The following is a 25892-nucleotide window of genomic DNA, read 5'->3' as shown; positions in this document are numbered from 1 at the left end:
TGATAATATACAGCTTTGACGTGCTCCTTCGTTATTTTGCTCTATACCAATTTTACTGTCACATGTGTAGATTCATGCAATCACCACTGCAATCAAAATACAGAACTATTTCATCACAAAGAATTTCCCACTGCCACCCCACTATGGCTAAGTTAAAAATGAAAGTTAAGTAAGCAGGATGACAATATACAGCCTTGCCGTGGTCCTTTCCAAAATTTAACCAGTCTGTTGTTCCATGTCCAGCTCTAATTGCTGCCTCTTAACCTGCATAAAAGCTTCTCAGGAGACAGGTAAGGAGGTCTGGTATTCCCATCTCTTTGAGCAATTTTTGTTGTGATCCATATAGTTTATTGTGACCCACAGTCCTGTCTGTCTTGGGTGGCTCTGCATAGCATGGCTCATAGCTTCATTATGTAAGTCCTTCATCACAACAATGTGAAGGGTGATCTATGAAGTGAAAAAAAGTGAAAGTGAAGTCGCTCAGTCGTGTCCGACTCTTTGCGGCCCCATGGACCATAACCTACCAGGCTCCTCCGTCCATGGGATTTTCCAGGCAAGAGTACTGGAGTGGGTTGCTATTTCCTTCTCCAGGGGATCTTCCCGACCCAGCGATCAAACCCAGGTCTCCCACACTGCAGGCCGAGGCTTTACTGTCTGAGCCGCTAGGGAAGCCCATGAAGGGCTTATCTATGAAGGGAATGTGCTTATTTGCCTTCATATCACCTTCAGTGACATGTCCATTTTTTTCCTAAATTTTTCTAAAAATGCAAAAATCTGTCGCTTTGCTTCTTTTGGCCATTTCCCACAACTTGTGGGATCTCAGTTCCCCGACCAGGGATTGGACGGGGACCCTTGGCCATGAAAACATGGAGTTCTAACCATCGACCAGGAAATTCCCTCTAAATCTCCTTTTTTCTAAGGATTTGTTTTTTTCTGGTCCAGTTCTGAGAATTCTTTATACATTGTTGATAACAATCCTTTATCAGGTATGTGTTTTGCCACTATTCTTCCTTACTGTGGAGTCTGACTTTCTATCCATTTAACAGAGTTTTGCACACAGAAAAAGTTTTTAATTTTGATAAAGTCCAGCTTATCAATTTTTTTCTTTTACAGAATGTGCTTTTGGCGTCATGATTAAGCAGTTTTTACTGAGGCCTATGTCTTAAAATTTTTCTTCTGTTTTTAATCCTAGTGTGAGGTTTAGGGTAAAAGTTGTTTCCCCCCTCACTTGTTGAAAAGACACTTCCTTCACTGTTTTTGTACTTTAGTCACAAATTCATTGGCTGTATTTGTATAGATATTTCTGAGTTTTATATTCTATTCTACTAATCAATGTGTCAATGTCCCTAATATTGAGCCTTGATTCTTATAAAAACTCTTGAAATTAAAGATGGATTCTTCACATTTTCTTCTTTTAAAAACTTTATTAACTTTTCTAATTCTTTTGCATTTCTGTATTAATTTTAGGATAACAATACCTATTAACAATCTTAACAGAGTTAATGGATATACAATACTATATAAAATAGGTAAGTACAAGGACCTACTGAGTAGCACAAGGAATTATACTATTTTATAATAAACTATAAAGGAAAAGAGGGCTTCCCAAGTGGCTCTGTGGTCAAGAACCCTTCTGTCAAGCAGAAGTCGGGGTTGGATCCCTGGGTCAGGAAGATGCACTGGATAAAGGAATGGCTACCCGCTCCATTATTCTTGCCTGGAGAATCCCATGGGCAGAGGTCGCAAATAGCTGCACACAATGAAGGGACTGAGCGGTGCAGCAGCGATGGAGAAGACTCTGATTTCATGTATCACTTTGCTGCATATCAGAAGCTGACAACGCTGTAAATCCACCATGCTTCAACAAAAAAGCAAAAACAAAAAAAATCTTAAAGGAATTTTAATAGGAATTACATTAAACCTGTTTATCAATTGGGGAAGAATTCGTCTTTCCTATGTTGAATCTTCTAATCCATGAACACAGCACATCTCTCCATTTCCCTTAATTTCTCCCATTAGTATTTTTAAGTTTTCAGCAAAGAAGTCCTGAATATGTCCTGCTGGACTTTAAATATTCTTTTTGGGTAGGGCTGCTAGAAACAAATTCTATTTGTTTTCTTCCATCTAAGAATATCTTGATTTCTTCCTTCATTCCTGAAGGATATTTTTCCTGAATATAGAATTTTCGAGCTCTTTCTGTACTTGAAAAATATTTTGCAAATGCTTCATAGCCTCCACGGTTTCTGATGATTAATCCACTGTTGTTGGAACTGTTTCTCCCCATACATAAGCTGCCACCTGTCTCCTTGTATTTTCAAGATTTTTCCTCTGTCTCTAATTTTACATAAGTTTTATTATGATGTGTCTTGCACATTTATTTGGGTCTATCTTGTTTGGAGTTTGCTCAGTTTCTTGGAGGTGTAGGTTGAGTCTTCTGCCCAGGATGGCAAGTTTGCATCCATTGTTTAATGGCTTCTCAACCCTGCATCCTTTCCACTCTTCTCTTTCTCTTGTTGGAGTCTTTTTCAGTCATAATCCTACAGGTACCTGAGGCTCTGTTCATTTATCTGTCCTGCTAATGTCTACTGTCTTATCTTTAGGGTCCCTTTGTCCCCTCCATATTCTACTATAAACCTAGCCAGTGAGATTTTTCTTTCAGTTATTATGGGTTTCAATGCTGAAACTTCCATTTAGCTCTTTATATTCACTATTTCTTTATTGAGGTTTTCTGTTTTTTCACTAAGCCTTTATTTTTTACTTCTTTTACTGTTTTGGTGAAGAAATTACTAGTGGAAATGCATTATTTTTTTATTATTTATTTATTTATTTTTAATTTTTACTTTATTTTACTTTACAATACTGTATTGGTTTTGCCATACATTGACATGAATAAAAAATTATGGGAACATGTAAAAAAAAAAAAATAGAAGCCGGCTTGAAACGTCTCCCATTGACCAACTTTTGGACAATTTTAAGAAAATGTTCTTCCTTACAGTAGAATGTCAGGAAAAGCAACATTTGGAAACCATTATATTAGGTTGATACAAAAGCAATTGCAGTTTAGGGCTGTGAATTTTAAATCATTAAAACTTGGCTCAAACACATCTTCATTAACAAAATAGGAACCATTTCAATCGACACATTTTTGCCAATGAGAAATAAGTTTGTTTACTCCTGTAGCATAAAAATCCTTTCTTCAGGATTCTTGAACTCTTGCAAGCATTTTCTGTCTCCTACTGGTTGTGGAAGTGTTTTGCCTGCAAAAAGCTGTCGAGATGCTTGAAGAAGCCGAGGTTGGTTGGTGAGAGGTCAGATGAATGCAGCCGGTGGGGCAAAATTTCACAGTCCAATTTGTTCTCTGAAGCATTGCTGGTGCAATGTGCGGTAGGATGCTGTCATGGAGAAGAACTGGTAACCAATTCTGCTGACCAATGCTGGCTGGAGGCCTTGCAGTTTTTGGTGCATCTCATCAATTTGTTGAGCCTACTTCTCAGATGTAATGGTTTCAACAGGATTCAGAAAGATCACACTGGCAGGAAGACCACCAAACAACGACCTTGACCTTTTTTCAGTGCAAGTTCAGTTTGGGGAAGTGCTTTGGAGCTTTTCCTGGCCCAACCACTGAGCTGGCCATCACCAATTTGGTATAAAATCCACTTTTCATCACACATCACAATCCAATTGGGAAATGGTTCGCTGTTGTTGCATAGAATAAGAGAAGACACTTCAAAATGACATTTTTTTTGGATTTCCAGTCAGCTCATGAGATATCAAACTTTTTCACCTTTCCAATTTGCTTGAAATACCAAATGACCATAAAATGGTCGATGTGGAATCTTCGGCAGCTTCTATAGTCATAAGAGGATCAGCTTCGATGACTGCTCTCAGCTGTCCATTGTCCACTTTTGATGCCCGGCCACTATGCTCCTTATCTTCAAGGCTCTTGTCTCCTTTGCAAAACTTCTTGAAGAACCATTGCACTGTATGTTTGTTAGCAGTTCTTGAGCCAAATGCATTGTTGATGTTGTGAGTTTTCTCTATCGCTTTATGACCCATTTTGAACTCAAATTAAAAAATCACTCAAATTTGCCTTTTGTCTAACATCATTTCTACAGTCTAAAATAAATATAAAATAAACAGCAAGTAAAAAGTTATAGGAGTAAAAAAACAAAGCAGGAAATTTGCATTAAAATAATGTATAATATAATCTCATTTATTTAAGAATGCATTCCAATATGAAATGGCAAAGTTCAACAATGTAAAACCAAAGTTACTTTTGCACCAACCTAACAGTAGTAAATTCAGTCAAGAAACAACCAATGCTAAATTTAGTGGGTGAAAATTTGATGAGAAAAATTTACAGTTTGCACACAAAATATAAGACTTTCCAGGTAGCGCTAGTGGTAAGGAACCTTCCCGTCAATGCAAGAGACTTAAGAGACAGGTTGGATCGCTGGGTTGGGAAGACCCCCTGCAGGAGGGCATGGCAACCCACTCCAGTATTCTTGCCTGGGGAATCCCATGGACGAGGACCTGGTGGGCTACAGTCCATGAGGCTGCTAAGAGCCCACAAAATATGTGCTAATTACAAAGGGAAGAAGTGTGCCTTGCAGGAAGGAAGCTTGGTAAACACCACCATAACTGAGCGATCAAAGGGAGTATCACTAGTCAAGAGACAGATCAAGCCTCTAGCCTCTAAAAAATGAGAACACGTCACTCCTGCGAGATTCCTGCCATAGACACATAAGCCTGACTCTAACCATGAGGAACTAGCACACAAGCTCTAATTCAAACACATTCCACAAAACATATTCTTCTAAAGTGTCACAGTGCTGAGAAATCAAGGAAAGACTAAGGAATCAGTCCCGATGGGAGAATACTGAAGAGAAATAACAACTAAATGCAAAGCAGGATCTTGGATTGCATTCTTTTGCTATGAAGAGCATATCTAAGAGAGCTAAAAAAATTTGAATATGGTCTACAGATTAGTTGGTAGCAATGAATTATTGTGAATTTCCTGAGTTTTATGTTTGCATCAAAGTATGCAGAAGAACGTCCCTATTTGCAGCAATTATACATACTGAAGTATCTGGGAATGACAGAGCATCAAGTCAGCAGCTTACTCTCCAAAGGTTCAGGGCAAAGTTACCTGTACTATTTTTCAACATTTCTGTAAGTCTAAAATCATTTTACAAGAAAAAGGAAGATATAGCTAAGATTTGAGGGGGAGGAGAGGAAGAGATCAACAAACTACCGTACACTGTTTCATTATCCCAATAGACTCTTGCTCTCTCGAGTCTTCAGAAATCTCTGATCACAAGATGTATATTAACATAGGTTAAACTATAATTCTTCCAGAGCATGAAATGTACAGATGATCTAGTATCAGAGTGCACTTGAAATAAATTAAACAGTATTCTGATGGGCATCTCAAAATATGGTGGAGGAGTTGACATTTTAAAGCTTTACACTGAATTAATGGTAGTTTGGATTTAAACTCAGATCTAAGCACAGAGTACTGGACAACTTTCCATAGCTTGTGTGGTATCACTTACTTATTATCCAAAGAAAGAAAAATAATTTGAAACCCAGCACAACCAAAAATGCTATTAAATATTTTAGAAACTCAGTTAATTTTAACTAAAATCTACCCAGGCATAAGAAAATATTATAAAGTGAATTTTACTTTATTAAAATTGAAGTATAGTTGAATTTTCAACATGGTATTATAGATATATTTCATATTCTTTTAAAAATTACTATTTCAGTGGCTGTACAATGCACTATGTCCAACTTTTCCTACTTAAAAGACTCTAATCAAATGACTTCATATCCTTTATGGGTTGAATTGTGTCTTCCCCAAAGAATCCCAGGATATGTGAATGTGACCTTATGTGGAAATAGGGTCTTTGGAGATGATCAAGTTAAGATGACGTCATCAGGGTGAGCTCCAGTCCAATACTATTGCTGTCTTTAAAAAAGAGGAAAATTTAAACACAGAGGCAGACACACACAAAGGGAAGACAAGAAGAAGGCATGGGACAGATTCTCCCTCACAACCTTCAGAAGGAACCAACAGTGGCAAAACCTAAATCCTGAATTTTTAGCCTCCAAGACTATGAGAAGATAAATTGCTCTTGTTTGAGGCACCTGATGTATGGTACTTTGTTATAGCATCCCTAGGAAACTTAACACAACATGTGAACCTTAATCGTCTCATCTGAAAAATGGGAATAATCATGCTGTCTCCCAAGGCTGTTCTTAAAATTAAAACGAGAATGTTAGTTATTTTGACAATAATCAGGAATTATAAAAATAATAGGATTATTTTAATATCTAATAAATATTCAATATATACTACTCAAGATTTGTTCTATTTTAATCTTTAACATTTCTTAAAAGTATAAATTTTCTCTTTTAAAAGTTTCTTAAAAACCACTTTATTGAGATATGATTGACATATAAAAGGCTGTATATATTTAAGGTATACAAACTCAGTAAGTTTGCAGATAAACATACATCTGTGAGATGACAATTAAAGCCATAAACTTATTCATCACCTATAACTTATTCACATTTCCTTTTGTGTTTCCCACCCCATTTTGTTTTTAATTAAAAATGTTTTTGTGGCAAGAGCATGTAACTAAGATCTACCCTCATGGCAAAATTTAAAGTATATAATAATACACTACTGTTAACTATTGTCTGAGAACTTAACATCTAATTTCCCAACACATCCCCCACCTCCCCGCAAAAACAGCCCAAACCCACTAAATGGCTGTCTGGCCACATAAGCACTATACAGCAATCCCAGGTAGCTGTGACTCAGAGAGCTGGAAACAATCAAAGGATTTGCCTGGCCAAAAGTGGATAACAAAAGAATATAAAAAGTTTAAAAAGCTGACCATCTATACAAAAAAATATATATATATTTGTAAATACTGCTTCTTGTCTTTGCTCTACTTCCTTTATAAGTGAAAGCATACATGTAGATGTGTCTAGCACATGCCCAACAGAGTAGGAATTTAATAAATGTCAGCTGCCCCAGCCCTACCTCACCTCCTTTCCCTTTCCTCAGAGGATGATGAGTAGCTGCAAGGAATATTTAGGGTAGTTACATAACTTTGTAATCTCATCATAATGTCACTGCGTCAATAAATTTCTTCCACCTTCACAAGTTCCAGTTAGAACAGAAAGGTACCAATTTAATTAATGCCATTTCTCATTTTGAATAGTAGAGGTTAAAATGCACATGAATTACAATTCTATGCTATGAAATCTCCACACTACCAGGGATACAACAGCTATGTGTGTCTGTGTGCTCAGTCACTCCATTGTGTCCGACTCTTTGTGACCCCATGGACTGCAGCCTGCCAGCCTCCTCTGTCCATGAAATTCTGCAGGCAAGAATACTGGAATGGGTTGCCCTTTCGTGTTCCGGGGGATATTCCCGATCCACTGGTAGAACCCATGTCTCCTGCACTGGCAGGTGAATTCTTTACCACTGAGCCACCTGGGAAGCTCCAATTATGTGACATGGGCTACTAAAAAAAGAAAAAGTATTTCTTTATATCTCATTGTCTACATTGTGCAGCCCCACTCTCTTCTGGCCAGGCAGGTTGTGGCAGTAATTTCGTGAAAGATTCCTGAGGAAAAGTGAATTTCAAAGGATAAGTCAGGTGAGATAAGACAAAGACTCTCCTAGTTTGAGAAACTCAGGCATTCTAGGTATTTTACTAAAGAAGAAGTATTTTCTTTAAACTTTTATCATTACAGTTTCATTTAAGATTATAAGCTTTTGCTTATTCCAAAGCCAGTGATTTCTTTGGAAGGAATGATACTAAAGCTGAAACTCCAATACTTTGGCCACCTCATGGGAAGAGTTGACTCATTGGAAAAGACTCTTGATGCTGGGTTGGGGGCAGGAGGAGAAGGGGACGACAGAGGATGAGATGGCTGGATGGCATCACTGACTCGATGGACCTGAGTCTGAGTGAACTCAGGGAATTGGTGATGGACAGGGAGGCCTGGCATGCTGTGATTCATGGGGTCGCAAAGAGCCAGACACGACTGAGAGACTGAACAGAACTGAAAGCCAGTCAGACACCTGAAATGTCTTAATTTCTGACTAATACTCTGCTATAATATCGATATTTTTTCATTAATGGTATCTTAGCTTTATTTTTAGGTTAATATTCTATTTATTTTTTAATTGAAGGATAATTGCTTTACAGAATTTTCTGCTTTCTGTCAAACTTCAACATGAAATCAGCCATAGATATACATATGTCCCCTCCCTTTTGAACCTCCCTCCCATCTCCCACCCCATTCCACCCCTCTAGGTTGATACAGAGCCCCTCTTTGAGTTTCCTAAGCCATATAGCAAACTCCCGTTGGCTGTCTATTTTACATATGGTAATATAAGTTTCCATGTTACTCTTTCCATACATCTCACCTTCTATAAGTCTATTCTCTATGTCTGTTTCTCGATTGCTGCCCTGTAAATAAATTCTTCAGTAACATTATTCTAGATTCCAGATACAGGCATCAGAATACGGTATTTATCTTTCTCTTTCTGACTCACTTCACTCTGTATAATAGGTTCTAGGTTCATCTGCCTGATTAGAACTGACTCAAAGATATTTGTCTTTATGGCTGAGTAATATTCCACTGTGTGTATGTACCAAAACTTCTTTATCCATTCATCTGTCGATGGACATCTAGGTGGCTTCTGTGCTCTAGCTATTGTAAATAGTGCTGCAATGAATAATGGGATACATGTGTCTTACAATTTGGTTTCTTCAAGGTATATGCCTAGGAGTGGGACTGCTGTGTTATATGGTGGTTTTATTCCTAGGTTTTTAAGGAATCTCCATACTGTCTTCCATAGTGGCTGTATCAATTTACATTCCCACCAACAATGCAAGAGCGTTCCCTTTTCTCCCCACCCTTTCCAGCATTTATTGTTTGTACACTTTTGATGATGGCCATCCCGACCGGTGTGAGGTGATACCTCATTGTAGTTTTGATTTGCATTTCTCTAATAATGAGCGATGTTGATCATCTTTTCATGTATTTGTTAGCCATCTGTATATCTTCTTTGGTGAAATGTCTGTTTAGTTCTTTTTCCCACTTTTTGATTGGGTTGTTTGTTTTTCTGATATTGAGTTGTATGAGTTGCTTGTATATGTTGGAAATTAATCCTTTGTCAGTTGTTTCATTTGCTATTATTTTCTCTCATTCTGAGGATTGTCTTTTCACTTTGCTTATAGGTTCTTTTGCTGTGAAAAAGCCTTTGAGTTTAATCAGGTCCAACTTGTTTTCTTTTGTCTTTATTTCCATTACTCTAGTAGGTGGGTCATAGAAGATCTTGCTTTGATTTACGTCATCAAGTGTTCTGCCTATGTTTTTCTCTAAGTGTTTTATAGTTTCTGGTCTTACATTTAGGTCTTTAATCCATTTTGAGTTTATCTTTGTGTATGTTGTTAGGAAGTGTTCTAATTTCATTCTTTTACATGTAATTGTCCACTTTCCCCAGCATCATTTATTGAAGAGGCTGTCTTTACCCGATTGTATATTCCTGCCTCCTTTATCAAAAATAAGGTACCCATAGGTGCATGGGTATATTTCTGGGCTTTCTATCTTGTTCTATTGGTCTATATTTCTGTTTTTGTGCCAGTACCATACTGTCTTGATGACTGTAGCTTTGTACTATAATCTGAAGTCAGGAAGGTTGATTCCTCCAGCTCCATTCTTCATTCTCAAGACTGCTTTGGCTATTCGGGGTCTTTTCACTTTCCAGAAGAACTGTGAAATTTTTTGTTCTAGTTCTGTGAAAAATGCCATTGGTAATTTGATAGGGATCCCACTGAATCTGTAGACTGCATTTGGTAGTACAGTCATTTTCACAATATTGATTCTTCCTACCCAGGAACATGGAATAGCTCTCCTTCTGTTTATGTCATCTTTGATTTCTTTCATTAGTATCATAATTTTCTCTGTACAGTTCTTTTGTCTCCTTAGGTAAGTTTATTCCTAGATATTTAATTCTTTTTGTTGCAATGGTGAATGGGATTGACTCCTTAATTTCTCTGATTTTTCATTGTTAATATATAGAAATGCAAGAGATTTCTGTGTATTGATTTTGTATCCTGCAACTTTGCTAAATTCACTGATTAGCTCTAGTAATTTTCTGATACTATCTTTAGGTTTTCTATGAACAGTATCATGTCATCTGCAAACAGTGAGAGCTTACTTCTTCTTTTCCAATCTGGATTCTTTTCATTTCTTTTTCTTCTCTCATTGCTATAGGTAGGACTTTTCAGAACTATGTTGTATAATAGTGGTGAAAGTGGACACCCTTGTCTTGTTCCTGATCTTAGGGGGAATGCTTTCAGTTTTTCACCATTGAGGATAATGTTTGCCATAGGCTTATCATATACGGCCTTTACTATGTTGAAGTTGGTTCCTTTTATGCCCATTTTTTGAAGAGTTTTAATCATAAATAGGTGCTGAATTTTGTTAAAGGCTTTTCCCGCATTTATTGAGAAGATCATATGGTTTTTATCTTTTGATTTGTTAATATGGTATATCACATTGATTGATTTGCATATATTGAAGAATCCTTGCATCCCTGGAATAAACCCAACTTGATCATAGTTTATGAGCTTTCTGATGTGTTGCTGAACTCTGTTTGCTAAAATTTTGCTGAGGATTTTTGCATCTATGTTCATCAGTGATACTGGCCTGTCATTTTCTTTTTGTGTGTTGTCTTTGTCTGGTTTTGGTATCAGGGTGATGGTGGCCTTGTAGAATGAGTTTGGAAGTGTTCCTTCCTCTGCAATTTTTTGAAGATTCTTAGGAAAGGCATTAGCTCTTCTCTAAATGCTTGACAAAATTCTCCTGTGAAGCCATCTGATCCTGGGCTCTTGTTTTTTGGGAGATTTTTGATCACAGCTTCAACTTCAGTGCTTGTAATTGGGTTGTTCATAATTTCTATTTCTTCCTGGTTCAGTCTTGGAAGATTGAACTTTTCTAAGACTCTGTCCATTTCTTCCAGATTTTAGATTTTATTGTCATATAGTTGTTCATAATAGTCTCTTATAAACATTTGTATTTCTGCATTGTCTGTTGTAACCTCTCCTTTTTAATTTCTGATTTTTTGGTTTGATTCTTCTCTCTTTTGTTCTTGATGAGTCTGGCTAAAGGCCTGTCAGTTTGGCTTACCTTTTCAAATAAGCAGCTTTTAGTTTTATTGATCTTAACTATTGTTTCCTTCATTTCTTATTCATTTATTTCTGCTTGGATCTTTATGATTTCTTTCCTTCTAATTGTGGGTTTTTTATTGTTGTTGTTGTTTTTCCAGTTGTTTCCGGTGTAAAGTTAGGTGGTCTATTTGATGTTTTTCTTCTTTCTTGAGGTAGGATTGTATTGCTATAAACTTCCCTCTTAGAACTGCTTTTGCTGCATCCCGTAGGTTTTGAGTTGTCGTTGTCATTTGTTTCTAGAAATTTTTTGAGTTCCCTTTTGATTTCTTCAGTAACCTGCTGGTTATTTAGAAACTTGTTGCTCAATCTCCATGTGTTTGTGTTTCTTACAGTTTTTTCCCTTGTAATTGATATCTAGTCTCATAGCACTGTGGTCAGAGAAGATGCGAGATATAACTTCAATTTTCTTAAATTTACTGAGGTTTGATTTGTAACTCAGGATGCAGCCTATCTTGAAGAATGTTCCATGTGCACTTGAGAAGAAGGTGTATTCTTCTGCATTTGGACGGCATGTCCTGAAGGTATCAATGAGATCCATCTCATCTAATGTTTCATTTAAGACTTGTGTTTCTTTATTCATTTTCTGTTTTGATGATCTGTCCATTGGTGTGAGTGGAGTGTTAAAGTCTCCTACTACTACTGTGTTACGGTCAATTTCTCCTTTTATGTCTGTTAGTGTTTGTCTTATGTATTGAGGTGCTCCTATGTTGGGTGCATAGATATTTACAATTGTTATGTCTTCCTCTTGGATTGATCCCTTGATCATTATGTAGTGTCCTTCCTTATCTCTTATTATCTTCTTTATGTTAAGGTCTATTTTGTCTGATACAAGGATTGCTACTCCAGCTTTCTTTTGCTTCCCATTTGCATGGAATATATTTTTCCAGCCTCTCACTTTCAGTTTATATGTGTCTTGAGGTCCGAAGTGGGTTTCTTGTAGAAAGCATATATATGGGTCTTGTTTTGTATCCATTCAGCCAGTCTGTGTCTTTTGGTTGCACCATTTAATCCGTTTACATTTAAGTAATTATTGGCATATATGTTCCTAATGCCATTTTCTTAATTGTTTGGGGTTGATTTTGTAGAACTTTTTTCTTGTCTTGTATTTCTTGACTATATAAGTCCCTTTAACATTTGTCATAAAGCTGGTTTTGTGGTACTGAATTCTCTCAACTTTTGCTTGTCTGAAAAGCTTTTTATTTCTCCAACAATTTTGAATGAGATCCTTACTGGGTACAGTAATCTTGATTGTAGATTTTTACCTTTTAGTACTTTAAGTATTTCCTGCCATTCCCTTCTGGCCTGAAGAGTTTCTGCTGAAAGATCAGCTGTTAAGTGTATGCGGTTTCCCTTGTATGTTACTTGTTGCGTCTCCCTTGCTGCTTTTAATGTTCTTTCTTTGTGTTTAGCCTTTAATAGTTTGATTAGTATGTATTGTGGCATGTTTCTCCATGGGTTTATCCTGTATGGGTCTCTCTGTGCCTCCTGGACTTGATTGACTATTTCCTTTTCCATGTTGGGGAAATTTTCAACTCTAATCTCTTCAAAAATTTTCTCATACCCTTTCTTTTCCTCTTGTTCTTCTAGGACCCCTATAATTCAAAAGTTGGCACCTCTGATATGGTCCCAGAGGTCTCTGAGACTGTCCTCAGTTCTCTTCATTCTTTTTATCTTCCTCTTCAGAAGTTATTTCCACCACTTTATCTTCCAGCTCATTGATTCATTCTTCTGCTTCAGATATTCTATTGATTCCTTCTACAGTATTTTTAATTTCAGTAACTGTGTTGTCTCTGTATGTTTACTCTTTAATTCTTCTGTGTCTTTGTTAATCGATTCTTGCATTTTCTCTGTTTTCAAGGGTTTTGATCATCTTTACTATCATTATTCTGAATTCTATTTCAGGTAGTTTGCCTATTTCCTCTTCATTTATTTGGACTTCTGTGTTTCTAGTTTGTTCCTTCATTTGGTTTAGCGTTTCTCTGTCTTTTCATTATTATTATTTTTTTTTTAACAGTTTTTGTGTTTGAGGTCTCCTTTTCCCAGGCTTCAAGGAAAGTTGAATTCTCCAGTGGTTTGTGTGAGCTTCATATAGGATGAGATTTGTGCTGGTTTTTGCTTGTTTTTCCTCTGATGGGCAAGGCTGAGTGTGGTGTTAATCCTATCTACTGATGACTGGGTTTGTATTTTTATTTTGTTTGTTGTTTAGATGAGGCATCCTGCAGAGGGTGCTACTGGTGGTTGGTGATACTGGGTCTTGTATTCAAGCGGTTTGCGGGTCTTGGAGTCAGTGCTCCCACTCCAAAGGCTCAGGGCTTGACGCACAAGTGGGTTTGTTAACAGCACGAAGTGAGATCAAAACAAATATCCAAAAATGGGAAACCAAAGATGAACCCCAGAAAATGGCAGTTACAAAATCAGGCAAATAATAATTAAAATAATGGAATATACACATATACATATACACACACGAGCAAAGTGAAAACAGTCTAACAAAAATCAAGTACAGTAGATTGACCTGGTGAACAAAGCAAATCAAAAATCATATTTATCAGTTAAGAACAAAACTGAAGCAAGGTGCCAAGTGGGGAATAAAACAATGAAAACAAAGCTAACAAATATGTTGAGAGGAAAGGAAAGAAAGAAACAAAGAATAGATATGCAAAGTTAAATAGAGGTAGATAAAGATTTATATGTATTACAGATAACTGCAAGGGGGAAAGAACAGTAGGAAAAGCAAACAAAGGAATAAGTGTAGAAAAAATGATAATAGGTTTAGAAAATTTAAAAAAAGAAAAGAAGAAAAAAAAAAGGAGGAAAACTCCGCTGAACTGCGAAAGCCCAATGTAGAGGCAGAGGTATATAACAACAATAAAAAATGTGACTGGGGGGGAAGAAAAAATCAACCCTCAAAAGCTTAATTGGATTTCTTAGTGCCTGGCAGCTCAAAGTGTGCAGGGACACAGACTGCCTCTGCTGCAGGAGTTATGGCCCTATCAGAGTCTTTTTTCTGAGCCTGTTGTAGCTGGCAATCAGAAGGCCTCTTTGGCCAGTCTTTCTCTGTAGCTCCGCCCATTCAGGCACTTAGAGGGCTCCCTTGCCTGGGGTCCTACTCTGTAGATCGGAGCATCAGGCACTTAAAGGGGCCCCCTGGGTGGGGTCCTATCTGTAGTTCAGTGTGTCAGGCATTTGATGGGCCAGCCTCTCTATTCTTCAGCTGCAGATGCTGGCATGTGGGGGAAGAGAGGCTAGGGTGACAGCTCACCTGCTACGATATTCAGCTGTATCGCCTTGCTTCCATGGCTTTCTGGCTTTCCTCCATAGGCATTTCCCACCACAGTCTCCTCCCTCACATCCCCTCCATCCATCTCTTTGCAGTCAACAGCAGCCCTCGCCCTGGGATTACTCCACACTCCCCAAGCTCCAGCTCCCAGCCACTGTGCCTTCCAGAGGGCCGGCTCCTGTCCGGGGTACGTATGGCTGCGGCAATGACTGTCTGATTCTCATTCCATTCACACTGCCACAGATTAGCTGTTTCCCTCTCAGCCTTAACTGTTTCTCCTCTGACTCAGACAACTGCCCAGTGTGTTTCCCCACCCGCTGAGGGCAGGTCCACTCCTTCCAACACTCCTGTTTTTCTCCCTAGTTCCTTCGTCCTACTGAGTTTTGCGGGGGTCTATATATTCTTTTTCTCTGCTCAGGTACTCCTGCCTGCTCTCAGCTGGTGTTCTGCATGCACTTCTGTGTCTGAAGGTGTATTCTGATGTATCCGTGGAGAGAGACGTACTCCGCGTCCACCTACTCCTCTGCCATCTTGTTCCCCTCTTAACTAATTTTGAAAGATCCACTTTAAAAGTATTTTAGGAAAATAATCATTGCTTGATGATCAACTATAATAAGTAGAAACATGGAGACAAACTTTCAATCACACTAAATATACATATGGACTTGCTCAAATTAGTTTAAACATACAAATATTATATAAATTGGAGGAGGAAATGGCTACCCACTCCAGTATTCTTGCCTGGAGAATACCACTGGCAGAGGAGCCTGGCCGGCTACAGTCCAAGCAGTGGCAAAGAGTCGGACATAACCGAGAGACTGAGCACATTATACAGTTTTTGAGGGGGTATAAGGCCTACAGATACAATTTTATGGCTTCCCCACACTACTTCAACATGTCTTTAAACTGGTCAAATTTTGGGATGGATGAGTTAAGAAGAAATAACTCCATAATCAGTATCAGTTAACAAGGAATGGGTCGGATTTATGATTAAATTTTAATTTAAAAAATAAACAGGCTTTAGTAATGGCTTTGAAAGTAGAGGAAAGTGTGTTTAAACTCCAGTTCTAGAACTGCTATGACTCTTTCTAAGCCTCAGTTCCCTCATCTGTAAAACAGGTACAATACTCCTCCCAAGGGTTCTCCTCAGATTTGAACAAAACATATCTAAAAGCTTCAATGGCACCTAGTAGTTAATTGATTGTTCTAATATTGCTAATAGACAAAATACTTAATGTAGAATAAATAAAACTATTTTTCTTCTCTGTTGCTATATTAAGTTATACAAAAGGGAAATCCACATGAAATGTCATTATGGTTTTCTATTCCCTTAAGCAAGCTAATTTATATTTAAGGTACTTAAAAAATAGTAATTTTTAAAAGGCACTCGACTAGGAGTCTAGATTGTAAAATCATAGCTCTACACTGGCTAACTGAACTTCCTTAAACAAGTTACGTCATCAATCTAATATTCACTTAGGTCATTTGTAAACTGGTAAAATCCAGGTTATAATATTTTGATTACTAGATTAATTTTATAAAACTACAAAGCACTTCTATTACACTACCACATAGGGGTTATTACTAATGTTATATTGTCACAATAAAAATGAGATTTAACATGTACCTTATTTACATTAATTTCACAACTTTTTCAAAAGAAATTAGAGCCAAATCTAAGTAGTAGGGCCAATCCTAAACTGTTTTCCATTGCTGGGTAGGACACAGGCATTCTAAGCATAACTATCGTATCAATAAATATCAAACAAATTTCAGAGTTAAAAATGAACTATTGAGTCATATATATAATGAATATATTGAGTCATTTTTATAATCATTCCACAAACTCAAAGGTAATCATCATAACACCTGGATTTATCAGAGGCCACTAAAGTAACAGCTCTTATTAGCATGAAATATTTACCAGGTACAGAAAGACTGCATTCTTTCTCTGAACTGATTCACTGAAACCTGAGAGTGGTTTGGTAATTATAAAGGCAGGAAAGCTCTTCTTACTTTTCCAGTCTATGAATACAAAAAGAGAAAAAGGCAAGACTGAGTAAGTTGTATAAAATAACCTATGACTTTAAGGGGGAACGATTACAAACAGTGGGCAACACTAGAATGGATAGCTGCCTAAACATAAAGTGATTGCAAACAGCTCTCCCTCTTGTGCCCACTTCCTCATCTACGGAATAGGGATACTAGCACCTGCAGTTACTTCAGAAACATGGAGGTAAATCAGAAAATTCTTGGACTATGTATTATAAGGGGGTGGTCCTTCATGAAGCTTGATAGCCTACTTCATATTTTCTTTTAAGGGTTTATTTCATTAACTTTAAAAAAGACCCCCAAATCTGACATTAACCTCCTTCCAAATTTATAAGCATTTACTTCAACTGGCTGAAAACACACACATAGATGACAGGCATACATCAATATAGATTGTTATCAATGAATTCTGGGAAAAGGTGCAAGGTTACATTTTGTCTTCAGAAAATGAGAAGGGTCAGTATTTGGTACACCCAGGTGTGTACACTCACTGTCACTGACTGACCATCACATTCTTTGCCACAAGGGCTCAGGACCCTGAACAGTAGGTTCAAGCAGCCTTAATGGATGAAGAGCTGGTACACACACTGACTCTTATTTGCCACATACCTCTACTTCGTAGCTTTGTCTGAATTAGTATGACATGACTAATTAGTGCAATCGTTATAAATTAGTACAACTGAGTAGGACAACATTAATGAGAATTGTCTGAGTTTTATATAACTGTGCTCAGTGCTCATGTGATAGACAACAGATTTTTTTCTATACAGTCTATGATGTTCCTAACTACCTCAGGAAACACTGATCCAAGAGCCTAAGTTCAAAGTGCAAACAAAATCAAGTATGTAAACAGTTCAAACTATCTTCTTAAAAAGGAGTTACTTTTGTGAGAGAAGAGGCTCATCTTAGCTCATAATATTAAAAATAGAGATCATCACTGAAATTCTGTCACAATTCTCCAGTAATGATTAAAAATTTATCATGACATTTTACTATTGTTTTAAAACTGAAAAAAAAAACACCTGAATTTTTCCCTCTTAAAAAGTATGATCTATATTTAACTATGTATCTATATTTTTAAAACTGTTAAGTTGTAAGAGGATATACCTAAAAGAAAAAACAAAATGAAACAGAAACATACTAATACAAAACAGAAACTAAATACACAAAATAAACAGACCTTTCAGTCCAGTTCAGTTGCTCAGTCGTGTCCGACTCTTTGGGACCCCATGAATTCCAGCACACCAGGCCTCCCTGTCCATCACCAACTCCCGGAGTTCACTCAAACTCACGTCCATTGAGTCGGTGATGCCATCCAGCCATCTCATCCTCTGTCGTCCCCTTCTCCTCCTGACCGCAATCCCTCCCAGCATCACAGTCTTTTCCAATGAGTCAACTCTTCACATTAGGTGGTGAAAGTATTGGAGTTTCAGCTTTAGCATCAGTCCTTCCAATGAACACCCAGGACTGATCTCCTTTAGGATGGACTGGTTGGATCTCCTTGCAGTCCAAGGGACTGTCAAGAGTCTTCTCCAACACCACAGGTCAAAAGCATCAATTCTTTGGCTCTCAGATTTCTTCACAGTCCAACTCTCACATCCATACATGACTACTGGAAAAACCATTGCCTTGACTAGACGGACCTTTGTTGGCAAAGTAATGTCTCTGCTTTTGAATATGCTATCTAGGTTGAGCACACCCATCAAAATCATCTAGAGCAGAAACTGTAACAAGTAAGGAAAACCTACTCATCCTTCCTCTTTTAGACCAGTGTGATGGTTACAAAATGACAAGCTCTTACTGCTGTCCACTGGCCTATCTACAGACCTCTTATTCGCTTGAAATTTCCTCAACTTAAAATGGATGCAAATAAGCCAGGTGTGATTCCAACAAAAGTGATCCTGCTAGTCCCTACTGAGTTTCCACAGAAACGTGCACAGTTGGCAATGGCAAAGAAGTTGTGTACTGGCCTCAAACTAGCTTAAAGTTTTAATACTCAAAAGGTCCGTCTAGTCAAGGCTATGGGATGTGAGAGTTGGATTGTGAAGAAAGCTGAATGCCGAAGAATTGATGCTTTTGACCTGTGGTATTGGAGAAGACTCTTGACAGTCCCTTGGACTGCAAGGAGATCCAACCAGTCCTCCTAAAGGAGATCAGTCTTGGGTGTTCTTTGAAAGGAATGATGCTGAAGCTGAAACTCCAGTACTTTGGCCACCTCATGCGAAGAGCTGACACATTGGAAAAGACTTTGATGCTGGGAGGGATTGGTGTCAGGAGGAGAAGGGGACGACAGAGGATGAGATGGCTGGATGGCATCACCGACTCGATGAATGTGAGTCTGAGTGAACTCCGGGAGTTGGTGATGGACAGGGAGGCCTGGCACGCTGCAATTCATGGGGTCGCAAAGAGTCGGACACGACTGAGTGACTGAACTGAACTGTGTGAAATAACAATTATAGTACTTAGTAAAAACCCAATGCCCCTCCAAAAACAAGTGTCTGTGAAAAGTTACAATTACCAATGGCAACCATTCTTTTGCTAAAGAAACATAGTTTATGAGAGTATTCCCAGTATGTCACTTAATGTAATAACCAACATCTGGAGAAAAACAATATAAAGTTTAATCTAAATAATAGTAAATATTGTGTATATCTTTCTTTCCCTTAAATAAATTCAGTATGACTTCTCATTGGTTTTACTTAAAAGTAAATGTTTTTACAGCAGTGATTCTCAAAGGGCAGTACCTAGATCAGCATCTTCAGGAAAATTATTGGAAAGGTACATTCTTGGTTCCCCACCCCAGACCTACTGAAACAGAAACTCTGGGGGTAAAGTTCAGCAATGTATGTTTTCACAAACCCTCCAGAAGATTCTGATGCAAGCTAAAGTTTGAGAACCACTGATATATTGTGTCAAATTTCAGAGGAGGCTGAATATGAAACAGAAACTGCAAAGCATTATTTGACCCATTGGAACTAAGTAAGACAAGGTAATAAAATGCAAAGGAGAACTCACTTGCCTCCCGTATTAAGTCTGTTGGTTAGTAGATCACTGTCTCACAACACATTTCCAACCACTGAGGTCTTCAGACACACAGGGCAACAATTTAACCATTTATTACTTTACAGTAAGAGAGAATAATCGTTTTTCCAATACATCAATCATGTACGTAGCGATGAGCCTGAAAGTTTGAGTCATAAATTTTAACATTCTTCACTAAAACTGGCCCTCCATATCTATGGGATCTGCGTCCAAGGATTCAATCAACCCATGTAAATCAAAAATAACTTAAAAAAAAAAAAAGTTTCAAAAGGTAAAACCTGAATTTGCCACACGCTGGCAGCTATTTACAGGGCATCTGCATTATATTCACAACTATTTATGCAGCCTTTATATTGTATTGGGTATTATAAGTAATCAAAAGGTGATTTAAAGTACTATATGGGTTATATACAAATTCTATGCCATCCTATACAAGGGACTTCAGCACCCTTGGGTTTTGGTATCCACGAGGGTCATGAAATCAATTTCCCCAGTGCTAAGGGATGGCTGTACTTGTTTAAGAAAAAAGAATTTTTTTTTAAGAAACATACATGGGGAGATATCCATGTATATATCCACTGGTGCTATGGATCCACTGGTGATCCAGTGGTTCAGAATCTGCCTGCCAATACAGGGGACAAGCCACCTCAATGAGAAGTCCAGCAAGAGAGTAGCCCCCTCTCGCTGCAACTAGAGAAAGTCCTCACACAGCAAAGAAGACCCAGCACAGCCAAAAAAAAGAAAAAAGAAACATACATGGGTGCAGTGCTTCCTTAGTATCTAACACATTAGAGTTTATACACTACAAATATTCTTTTCATTTTCCATTAACTTCTGTATATATATTTGTAATTCCTTCTCTATTTCCTTTAAGACAACAAACCACTAAAAAAAAAAAAAAAAAAAAACACACACACAAAAAGAAACCCAGATAGTTTTTAAAGTAACCAGAGAGATATAATGGAAAAAAAACTACTGGGTAAATCACATATGCCATATACCATTAAAATCAATGAATTCAAGCCAGCTGAAGTTTCCTGAAGGTCGTAATTTAAAATAAATTGCTAAATGCCTTCAGTATTTTTGGAATAGCTTTATTTTTGGCTGTGCCGGGCCTTTGCTGCTGTGAGTGCGTTTTCTCTGGTTGCGGAGAGCAGGGGCTACTCATGCATGGGCTTCTCATGGTGGTGGCTTCTCTCGCTGCAGAGCATGGGCGTGCTGGCTTTGTGAGCCACTGCACGTGGGCTCAGTGGCTGTGGCACACTGGCTTAACTGCTCCAAGGCATGTGGGAGCTTCCCAGACCAAGGACTGAACCAGTGTCTCCCACACTGTGTGAGGATTCTTAACTACTGGACCACCAGGGAAACCCCAAATACCTTCAGTACTGGGCTGTAATACTATCAGTATTACTGTAATACTGTAATACTATCAGCATTACATCTGCAAAACGTACTTTTAAAATCATGTTTTAAGTGAGTTGATGGTCAGTCTCAATTTACAAAGAAAAAACCTAGGCAATTCAAAGCAGAATGTTTACCTACACCAAGAATTATTTTATAATCTGTTTTATGATAAGAATCATGATGTAATTTACTCAAAGGTCAGATTCTTGACTTTACAAACAAGGCAGGAAGCAGAAAAGAATATACATTTGACTTGTTTTCTCCTGCTTGTTATTTTTGTTTCTCAAATTAGGAAACACTTGAATTATAAGAACATTTTTACTCAAATATTCAAGGGAAAAGTTTTACTTAAGGGATAAATTCAAATATCAATTTCTAAGCTTACCATATTTCCAGCAATCCATTTTCTTGGAAAAAGAAATATAAAGAAAACATACCCTAGGGTCATCATTATTGTCTTAAATTTTTAAAACAATTCTCCATCAAAGCAGCAATACAGAATAAACGTAAATAGGAAACTGATTCACAGGCTCCTCTTCTCCTCTCTTAAATATTGGTGTTCCTTAGGGCCCATCCTTGGTCCACTTTGGACTGTACCAGTGACTGCCAAAGTGCCGCTAGTGGGCCAGAGCTGATCCAGTAATATCAGTTTCATTGACCTTGACGTCTGACAACAGGCTACATACTAATGGTCCACGCTGGTTGCCATTCCTACTCTCCCACTTGGATAAGGGCAAGATCTGAAAGATTAACTAACCCCCCAAGCTAATGACTTGTTCAGGAATGAACTGTACGTATACAAGAACTTTACTCAAATACGGCCGACGAAATCAAGGAAAGAGCTCCTTAACTTTTATGGGATAGTTATTCTCACTTCGAATATAGACAGTAAGTGGTGACTCTCCTTTCTCTGGACACGAACAACAAAGCATATTTTACTGGTTGCTGCTGGAAGTTGTTTTGCAACTGTAAATAAAAGACCTTGAGGGCACAGCAACCCAGAGTCCAGTTCTACTGTCTCTAAAGCATCTGATCTCTTAATTATGTGAGCCAAGTCATAAGAGATATTTGGGAGTGTGTGCCTGCAGGTGTGTGTATACACACACACAATTCTCTAACATGAATGTGAGAGAAAACAAGCAGGACTGTGGAAAAGGCATGCCGCGGCTCAGGAGCTCCAGGCCAGCAACACTTCTACAGGGTGGCTGGGCTTCATTCTGCCCAACGTGAAGGGACAAGAGCCCCTAAAGTAATATCACTCAGATAATCTTCTACTATCCGAGACCATCTGGGTGACAAATGAGGCTATTAAAACTCTCCATTCTAAGCTTGAATTTACCATTAAACAGATTTCATTTTTTACTTTGGAAAAACTCCCCAATAATAAGCTAATATGCAATGGAATATGCTCAATGTAAAAGACAGAAGCCCTGAGCACCTCCTCCCACCCTGAAAAAAATGAAACTTGGGAAAAAAAAAAACAAAAACAGTATTATATTGTAGACCACTTCATAAAATCTCCTTACAATAAAGAGGCCATAAACCTCCAAACATTTCACCATTTGGGTTGAGCCCCTTATAAACATACCATTCTTTTGTAGTAAAATCTTAATACTTAGAGAAAAATTAGGAATATAAAAAGTACAGGCCATTAAAGAAAATAAAAGTGGCAAAACTGATCTTAACATAATCAGCTTGTACATACTACCATTGAACATTTTCAAGGTTTTCCTTTATCATTTAACAAGAATAGTTTAAGTACTACTATCCTCTATCACTAGATACAGAATTGAATCTAACATAAAGGTAACCTTTCTCTCTCATGGTTCTTACAAACAACAAAGGATGAAACCTGCAGAGTTTTAGAACAAGAGAAATGTTGACAATAATCAGTCTAATGCCTTCACTGTACATACTAGGAAACTGTGTGCAAGGCTGCATGATTTATTTCGGAATACTCTTGTGAATGATGGCACAGCTGAAATTCAGATCCATTTTCTGATTTTTGGTACATATAAGTGTTCTTCACATTGACCACCTTCTCTTTTAGAAATGCAAAAATATTTTCTAACAAGAATTTTACAAACTCACTTTTTAAAAAGTAATCAATATCATGTTAATCATTTTAAGTATACTGGCTACTGATCATTATTCTCTAAAGATCACTTTAAAATAATGTTTATACATATTCATCTAATTTGTTCACTCAAATAAGAAAACTAAGAAATTATGGACTTCCTTGGTGGTGCAGTGGATAAGAATCCATCTGCCAATGCAGGGGACACTGGTTTGACCCCTAGTCCAGGAAGATTCCACAAGTCTCGGAGTAACTAAGTCTGTGCACCTCCCTTACTGAGCAAGGGAGCTTCAACTACCAACCCTATGTGCTGGAAGTCCTGAAGCCTGCAAACCTACAGCCTGTACTCCAGAACAAGACAAGCCATCACAATGACAAAGTCTGCACTAAACAGCTAGAGAATAGCCTCCATCTGCCTAGCAAGAGAAAAGCCTGAGCAAAGCAACAAAACCCAGCACAGTCAAAACCAATAATGATAAAAAAAAGTGATCATTATGTACAGGGTTCTGTACTCTGCTCCATGAAGCCAGAAAGATCAGACATGAAAAGCTACCAGACTGAAAACAATCAGAATGAAAAGCTGCTGCTGCTGCTGCTAAGTCGCTTCAGTTGTGTCCGACTCTGTGCGACCCCATAGACGGCAGCCCATCAGGCTCCACAGTCCCTGGGATTCTAGGACATTAGAAATCTATAATTTAAGTAAAGGCTAAGAAATGTTTTTACTTTTAAAAGGGATCAAACACATATTTTAATACAAAGAGAAAAGGTAATTTTCATAAAATTTTAAGATTCTTTACTAATGTTGAAAACTTATAAATAACTAGATATTTATGTAAAACATTTATTCTAAAAAATAGATAAAATGTTTAAATTCTGTAACATCATTTGGGATTCTTAATATTACCTTTCAGGTTTCATATCTAAGACACTATGATCCTTTGCCATTTTCTCTTGCCTCCTGCTTATTTAACTTATACACAGAGTACATTATGCGAAATCCCATGCTGGATGAAGCACAAGCCGGAATCAAGATTGCCAGGAGAAATATCAATATCTCAGATATGCAGATGACACCACCCTTATGGCAGAAAGCAAAGAGGAACTTAAAAGCCTCTTGAAGGTGAAAGTAGAAAGTGAAAAAGCTGGCTTAAAACTCAACATTCAAAAAACTAAGATAATGGCATCTGGTCCCATCACTTCTTGGCAAACAGATGAAGAAACAGCATAAAAAGTGTCAGGCTTTATTTTTTGGGGCTTCAAAATCACTGCTGATGGTGACTGCAGCCATGAAATGAAAAGACGCTTGCTCCTTGGAAGGAAAGTTATGACAAATCTAGACAGTGTATTAAAAAGCAGAGACATCACTTTGCCAACCAAGATCCATATAGTCAAAGCTATTGTTGTTCCAGTAGTCATGTATGAATGTGAGAGCTGGACTACAAAGAAAGTTGAGCACCAAATAATTGATGCTTCTCAACTGTGGTGTTGAAGAAGACTCTTGAGAGTCCCTTGGACTACAAGGAGATGAGATCAGTCAATCCTAAAGGAAATCAACCCTGAATATTCATCGGAAGGACTGACAATGAAGCTAAAACTCCATTACTTTGGCCACCCGATGCGAAGAGCTTACTCATTACAAAAGACCCTGATGCTGGGAAAGATAGAAGGCAGGAGGAGAAGGGGACGACAGAGGATGAAACGGTTGGATGGCATCCCTGACTCAACAGACATGAGTCTGAGCAAGCTCCAGGAGATGTTGAAGGGTAGGGAAAGCAGGCATGCTGTAGTCCATGGGGTCACAGAGAGTTCATTGAACACAACTGAGCGACAGAGCCACCACCACCAATCGCTTGTCTCCTATATGAAACATCTAGCTTCATAGGTCAACAATGTTTCAGTTTCACAGGCTGAACACCGGATAGGGCAAAAATCAGGGTAATTTACCTTATCCAAGTCAGTGAAAGAAGCTTAAGTTATGACAATCTGGTGTGCTTTTCGCACCATCATAACATTAAAATAAATTTCCACAAAATGTAAGGCCATGTTAAGCCACCACATAAATACACTCTCTAAATGCATGCCTCTGCAGTTTGTGGGTCATCTGCTCAGCAGCTCTATGGTGGGGTTAACGGCGACCTGCTCCAACAGGGCTTATGCCACAGGCTGTGTGACCAGGGAACTGCACCCAGAGCCCCTGCCCCTGTGGCAGGCCGCTCGTATCTCCGCAGGAGACTCAAGCGTAGGTCTGGCTCAGTATTCTTCAGTAATACCTCAGTATTCCTGCCTGGAGAACCCCATGAACAGTATGAAAAGGCAAAAAGACAGGACACTGAAAGATGAACTCCCCAGGTCAGCAGATGCCCAATATGCTACTGGGGAAGAGTGGAGAAATAACTCCAGAAAGAATGAAGAGACAGAGCCAAAGCGAACACAACACCCAGCTGTGGATGTGACTGGTGATGGAAGTAAAGTCTGATTCTGTAAAAGGCGATACTGCATAGGAACCTGGAATGTTAGGTTCATGAATCAAGCTAAATCAGAAGTGGTCAAACAAAAGACGTCAAGAGTAAACCGATATATTAGGAATCAGTGAACTAAAATGGACTGGAATCAGTGAATTTAATTCAAATGACCATTGTATCTACTGTGAGCAAGAATCCCTTAGAAGAAATGGAGTAGCCCTCACAGTCAACAAAACACTCTGATATGCAGTACCTGGGTGCAATCTCAAAAATGACAGAATGATCTCTGTTTGTTTTCAAGGCAAACC

At 38.1% G+C, this 25892-nt stretch overlaps 1 protein-coding gene across 8 annotated transcripts in view; it reads right to left on the bottom strand.

Annotated features, from left to right (window-relative positions):
* POU2F1 (POU class 2 homeobox 1) overlaps positions 1 to 25892 on the bottom strand; it is a 206520-nt gene that overhangs the window by 101118 nt on the left and 79510 nt on the right. For 4 of the 8 annotated variants that reach the window (XM_060403567.1, XM_060403574.1, XM_060403572.1 and 1 more), the window contains exon 2: positions 16472 to 16572. The exons of the other annotated variants lie outside the window; for them this stretch is intronic. The gene's annotated coding sequence lies outside the window, so the exon portion shown is untranslated. The remainder of the gene's footprint in view (positions 1 to 16471; positions 16573 to 25892) is intronic. 8 annotated transcript variants of the gene reach the window in all.

The sequence above is a fragment of the Ovis aries genome, chromosome 1 (genome assembly GCF_016772045.2).
Source record: "Ovis aries strain OAR_USU_Benz2616 breed Rambouillet chromosome 1, ARS-UI_Ramb_v3.0, whole genome shotgun sequence".
In the NCBI taxonomy this organism is placed as follows: Eukaryota; Metazoa; Chordata; class Mammalia; order Artiodactyla; family Bovidae; genus Ovis; species Ovis aries.
The sequence above is the reverse complement of the archived record's forward strand: the minus strand, read 5'-3'. Positions and strand labels throughout refer to the sequence as shown.